Raw genomic sequence first — 6989 nt, forward strand, 5'->3', positions numbered from 1 at the left:
CTCTCTCTCTCTCACACACACACACACACACAACCCACGATTCCCCTACAGAATACAAACGTTTACAGCCTGTCTGATGGAACACCTGCAAAGCTGCTTATTTTACACTTTGACTTCAATATTCATGGGTGAATCTCATGGATCCAGTCAAGAACATGAACATTTGATGCTCAAAACAAAGAAACAAGAGATGCATGTATTTTGATGAAAGAAAATTAAGATCTTGCATCATGTGATCTTTGTCTTGCCAAAAAAGTGCATTTGCCCCCCCAAAAAAACAATGAAATATTATTAAATTATGAAGTAAAGTCCTGTATGGTAGTATTTGTTGTACTGCCTTTAATTGTTACATTATAATTTCATTACTAGTACTTGCAGTAGTATTTTGTACTGTAGTACGCAAAAGTACAGTTACTGTAATGTAATTCACCAACAAAAATAATTATGAAGAATGGCTGAAATTACAAAAATGAAGTTTTGGTTAATTGTCTTGAAAATGTCACAATGCACAAGCTTAAAGTCTGGTCTTTTTCATTCATTTTTCTTTTGATTTAGTTGTATGTTCATTCTTACGTTTCCCACAGACATCAACTACAGACAGTTGTTGCTTTAAAGACTCAATAAAGTGATTGTAGAGGGATGAACTGATTCTGGGTTGTTGTTGTTGTTTCAAATGGAAGTGAGAAGCAGTTGCGACTTAATATCAAATCTGGGCTATTTTAGTTTTACAAACACGTTTGGCATCACAATCTTTTTCAAAATAAAGACTGACATTTCATAGTCAGTAACTTAAAAACAAATCTTCATTGTTCCATGTATGTATAATGGCTCTGTTTATTGATAAATGTTTTATATATGTATTTTTTTTTTTATTTTATTATGTAATCTGATTCGTCATTTGTGACCCTGGACCACAAAACCAGTCATAATGGTCAATTTTTGGAAATTGGATAAATAATCGTTCCATTGATGTATGGTTTGTTATGATAGGACAATATTTGGCTGAGATGAAACTATTTGAAAATCTGGAATCTGAGGGTGCAAAAAAATCTAAATATTGAGAAAATCATCTTTAAAGTTGTTCAAATGAAGTTTTTAGCAATGCATATTACTAATCAAACATTAAGTTTTAATATATTTACAGTAGGAAATTTACTAAATATCTTCATGGAACATGATCTTTACTTAATATCCTAATGATTTTTGGCATAAAAGAGAAATGTATAATTGTGACCCATACAATGTATTGTTGGCTATTGCTACAAATATACCTGTGCTACTTATGACTGCTTTTGTGCTCCAGGGTCACATTTGGTCATTAATGATTGATGATGATGCTAGGGTGTTTGCTTAGCAGTTACTAAATAGCTTTTCTAGTGCTTTGCTTGTATTTGGTGTTCAAGACTGTCTGCAGCCTCGGGATTTCTGCTCTCTAGATACGACTTCAATGTAAGTGTGGGATTTTTCACCCGATTTGTCTGAAAAGTGCAGCGTTAATACTGATTCTTGAATGAGGAAGTCTAATAATTGTTTGTATTGATGTCCCTCAGAGAAAGTGTAGTGATTTCCTGATCCAGATCACACCGGTTCATCTTCAAAACCAGTTTATGGTAAGAGTTTGCCAAAGTGATTTTTTAGCCATGTTGCCCAAATTTGCACTCATGTTGGGATGTGACACCTGTGTCAGCCAGCAGGCGGCAGTATAGAGATATTTGACACAGTTAACCAGTAATTGAAGCCAAATGTCTAAATTTCACAAGGAACATTCAACTAAACAGATGTTAGTGATGCTGCATATCTCCAAATAATAGCATGCTTATTTACTTAGATTTTCAACATAATGTTTTCATGTTTTTGAGCCAACGCCCTGAACGTGAGTCAAGCATCAATAATGAATGAATATTTTGACTCCTGTATTTCAAAAATTGTCCATGGAATTTTCTAGTATGAATCTTTTATTGAGGTCTCTGGTTCATTCACACATGCATTTGTCCATTTTCTTAGAAGTCTTTGAAAACATATTTTTACATAATTCTTACTGTTGTAAGAATGTTTTCTTAAGAAGGAAGCCTACAGTGGGAGAATAGACAACATATTTTATTCAAAGAATATTTAATCTTAAAATTAAAATCTGCTGAAAATTCACTCATTCACGCATTGCATCAGTGTCTCAGCAATGGATGCTCTGCAGTGAATGGGTGCCGTCAGAATGAGAGTCCAAACAGCTGATAAAAACATCACAATAATCCACAGCACTCCAGTCCATCAGTGAACATCTGGAGAAGACAAAAGCTGGAACACATCCATCAAGATGTTTTTAATATGAGTCCATAATAACGCTTCCTCCAGTGAAAAAGTGCATCTCCTGTTGTCTCTCACATCAAAATCCAGCCACATATTTGTTTAGAGCTGTTTTGGCTTGTAAACGCTGCTTGATCTGTGGTACATTTTCAGTAGATGTTAATTTCCGGGTGAACTATTCCTTCAGTCACTATTAGATCTAGTGGTGTCTTGTAAACTAAGGTTAGATTTTTAGATATTTGTACTGGAAAACAAGACAGAAATACTGAGCAGTGCATGACTCATGAACTCATTATAACATGCGGTGTACTCTCACTATTACTAGCATCTGTGGCAAATCTGTGGGTGAAAGTGTGAAGGTTTTGGCCCGGTCAGGGATTTTTACTAGTGACCTGTGTATGGGGTCGTGATGGGGCGCGTCTTGTTTTCACACCGAATCGGGGTATTTGCCCCGCAGTCGGCATGTGAGAATAAAAAGACGGGGTGACTTTAAAGCCTCGCTCACTGCCGCAGTCAGGCGGCAAACTCTGCAGTCATTAATATGCAAAAATGCAAATGAGTGGGTAATTAAGAACAGGAGTTCCACAGAGGCTCTTTGATTGTTAATGAATTCTAATCTGCAAGAACGGGGGGATGGGCTGATGAAAACAGAATGAGGAGAGACACATGCACCCGTTATTCAAACCTCGCCGTTTTGTCCTCTGAATAAGGACTGTTGATCAAGACCAATATACAGACCAAACCAAATCATTTAAACTAAACTTGCCTTTTCTGAGGGAAATAATGCATGCAAAAAATAGTGTGACATTTAGAAAAATATCAACCAATCATGGTTCAGCATGCAAATATTATGATGTCGCTGCTGTAAGATTCTTTCGATGTGTGACATTGTTTTCAAATTTTAATCTAAAATCAAAACCAAGTCAATGGAGTTCATATCTCACAAATATTGACTTTTATAAAGATATAAACTTGCAGTTCTAAGAAAAAAAAAGTCAGAATTGTGAGTAGTTTTTTAACTTAGAATTGCAAGAATGAAAGTCAGAACTGCGAGATAAAAAGTTGCAATTACTTTTTAAAAATGTTTTATTTTGTGGTGGAAACAGAATTGCAAAATGCAAATTTAGAATTCAGAGGAAAAAAAAATCTCAATTACAAGAGAGAAGTCAGAATTGCGAGATATAACTACAATTCAGAAAAATGTGAATTGTGAGACGTAAATTTGAAATAAAAAATATAATAAAAATTTAAAGTGTTACATCTCACAGTTTTAGATATAAGAGATAAACTCATAATTGTGAGATGAAAAGTTGTTAAAAAATGTTATTTGGTGGGGAAAAAAGAAGACAGAAATGAAAATGAAATGTAAAGTCAGAATTCAGACCAAAACAAAATTATGAGATAAAAAGTCGCAATGACCTTTTTTAAATTCCGTGTCGGAAACAGCTTTCATATGAATAAGGTTCAGACCTTCCACATTATTTATTTAGTTGCTTAGATGCATTACTCCATAAATAATGATAAACGATGGCCTTCCCCTGAGGCCTTATTTGTGTTTGCGTGTTTGTTTTCTGCTGCCGTCTGACCCTCAGCGCCAGCGAGTGGGTTTAGGTGTTTTGGCAAAGCCTGAAACTGCAGCATATGTGCTGAAAAACCCAAACGATGTCATATTGCCATTTTGGCAAGCCGTGACTTCACATATGCAGAGAGAGATGGAGATGTTGTTTAGAGCTCCCCTGACGACTGCATCTCATCTCTCTCTCTCTCTCTCTCTCTCTCTCTCTCTCATGCATTCTTTCACTTGCATTAAGGACTCATGTAAGCAATGCACATTATTAGATGCAGGTGTTTATTTTCAGTCGTTGCATTGAATCAAAGGCAGGTAAACATTGCCAGTTTTTTAATCTGTAAGAAAACGGTCCACTTGATCACACGTGATCCTAATATAACAGTCAGTATGACATTATGATCTATCTTTATTCTAAAGAAATAACAGTCACAATGCATAGGGTGTTTGCTAAGTCTTCTGAGTGTTTTTTTAACATGTTGCGATGTGTTTTTAATTGTCTTAATTGTGGTTATTTACTGGCCCGTGTCAAACTCTTCATTGCTTCATTAATGTTTTCGCCTACAGCTTTTGGGCAGATGCCAGTGACAGTGGCAAAACTCACTCCTTATGATCGATTTGAGTCATGGTTTATGAGCATCACTGATGACAGAATATGGGAGGATTACTGTCGTGCCTAATCATTTAAAAAACAAAACCAGATTTATACATTTTATTAAGTATATGTGTAGTTCTTGAGCAATATTCGATCTAGAAGACACTACAGGCAAAGACAGTTTTTTCATGCACTGGTGAATTTTGAGATTTTGTTCTGTTTTGTTCAAAATACACTTTTAAGTGTTTATTTCATTGCACCTCATCTATTTGCATCTGTAGATTTCAATTTCAGTACATATATTTAAATATAAATATCTATATTTGTACTGAAGGGTTTGTTCATATATCATTCTCACTGATTTAAAAAATTGTATTCCTAAAAATTCTTTATTTTCTGTCTGTTGACAGTAGTTTCTTATTTATGAAGTAAAACAAGAAATCCAAAAACCTTTAATATGTCAACAAAATCAACGAATTGTGAATCTGGCTTTAATCAATATTCAGATTTCTGTTCTGGAAATGTATGCAAATGAGTGCATATTAAATAATGCCTCATTTGCAACATTTCTGAAAACTTGTAATATGAAAAGACTAAACCTAAAAAGGATCACACACTAACAGACTTTCAGGTCGTTCCGAACACAATGCAACAGACGTGTGACAAATCGGCTCAAAATAGCAAACATGTTTGAAACATGTCTGGATGAAATCAGAATCTAAAGCTAACAAATCAGATTTTCTGTGAAATGTCGACTCATTTCTGCAAACTTTCTGTGCAGTTCTCTTTGATGCATCCAGACTGCAAGTCAGAGCAAAATTCTGTGCAAAATGTGCATAGTGCGTTTAGTTTTCTTGTGCTCTTCTGCATGAAGCTCTTTGCTGCAGTCAGTAGCTGGTAGCTCTTTAATGGAGCTGATGAAGCTCTCTGCTCTGACACACACACACTTCCTCTCCTCATCAGACCGCAGCGTTGCACAGTAGCAGTGTGTCGAGCTGCAGGAGTGTGTTCTCAGGAAGCGTGTGTCGTGTACTGTAACCTGAGCGTGGGTGTTCAGACACACCGGGTCTCCCCAAAAACGACATCAAGGGAACCCCGGCGTACGGGACGGCTGACAAATGCTGAAAACCCAGCCTGAGGACACCGACATCTGCTCGGAGAATGACCGATCAATCTCTGCTTCTCGTTCTGTGTGTACTCTTGATAGCTGAGACTTTGAGATGCTGCACCAGACGACAACGACTCCTCAAAATCATGTGTGTTGTTTGAGGAGAGGAGTTCTGCTGCTTTACTAAGCATAAAACAGGTGAAGAAATCTCACAAGACCTCATCTGGAGACCAGAAGATCTCAGAGATGCAATGGTGCAGGGCCTGTAAAAAAAAAACTCTTGCAAACACCACAGCTGACAGGAAACATTCTGGCAAAGTTCTCTCAAAGTTATTATGAGCACAGGTTTTTCCAGTAACCTTAATAGAATATTTGTTCAAAGTGGAATTTAATGTGATTTATGCACTGTGCTTGGAACATTTTTTTTGACAGGAAACGTGCTCAGAACATGTTTTCTCAAAGTTGTAAACAAACTTTTTCTAATATTATTCATAGAATGTTGATTCAGAGTTATCTGGTCTCTAATGTTCTCAAAATGTTCTCAAACCTTTTTTTTCTAAAATGCTTTAGTTTGATGTTAATCTAAATGTTATTAATTTTAGAAAAGATTCATAAGTAGCAAAGCTGACAGGGAGCGTTCTCAGAACATTCTGGCAACGGTCTTCCAGTAACGTTAATAGAATGTTCGTTCAAAGTTATCATGTTAATAATGTTCTCAAAGCATTAGCACAAAAACGTTATTTATGCATTGTTCGTGGAACTTTTTTCGGAAACATCAGTTGTAAGCTCGTCTAACGTTTGTTACGATTTGTTTCGGAATGTTCAGAAAACGTTCAAATGTAACATTCCCATAATCTTAGAAAAATGATACAGTGGAATGTTGCCTTAACATCTGTTTTTTTTTTTTTTTACTGGACATTTTGAACTTTTAGAGAACATTCAGAACAAAAACATTTTTATAACTTAAAGTGAACATTAGCACAACGTTCTTAGAACGTATATTTGTTAGCTGGGCACCCAGGAGTTTTGCTCAGTTTCGTCAGGAAATGCAATTCATTTGTACCTTAAAAATCCCTCCCAACCTGTGGGACGAGGATGCATGCGATGTCTTGAGAAATATCTTCAAGTGTCAGAGGAAGTAGTACATGTGTGTGAACTAGAGCAAGAAAAAGCCCCTTTGAAGTTGTTTGTGTGGTGGTCTTGCTGCATGTGTGTGTGTGTGTGTGCGTGTACGCTGCTGTCCCTCTCAACTCTAGTTGTTTTTTCTTGAGAAACAAACCACGAGCCCAGAGACACGGCTGCCAGCGTATCGTCAAAGACGAGATTCACTAGAAGCAGGTGCAGAATCATCCCACAACATTAACACTGTCGGCTCTGATAAGAAACACACCTCGCCACACCTGAGCAATCACAATCCA

The 6989-nt window shown here is 36.4% G+C and overlaps 1 protein-coding gene across 1 annotated transcript in view; it reads left to right on the forward strand.

Annotated features, from left to right (window-relative positions):
* LOC107552672 (dual specificity mitogen-activated protein kinase kinase 2-like) overlaps positions 1–271 on the forward strand; it is a 7281-nt gene extending 7010 nt beyond the window's left edge. Inside the window, exon 10 of the mRNA XM_016234613.1 lies at positions 1–271. The gene's annotated coding sequence lies outside the window, so the exon portion shown is untranslated.
* Positions 272–6989: the final 6718 nt, after the last annotated feature.

Source organism: Sinocyclocheilus grahami, unplaced genomic scaffold, assembly GCF_001515645.1.
Source record: "Sinocyclocheilus grahami isolate Dianchi unplaced genomic scaffold, SAMN03320097.WGS_v1.1 scaffold456.1, whole genome shotgun sequence".
In the NCBI taxonomy this organism is placed as follows: Eukaryota; Metazoa; Chordata; class Actinopteri; order Cypriniformes; family Cyprinidae; genus Sinocyclocheilus; species Sinocyclocheilus grahami.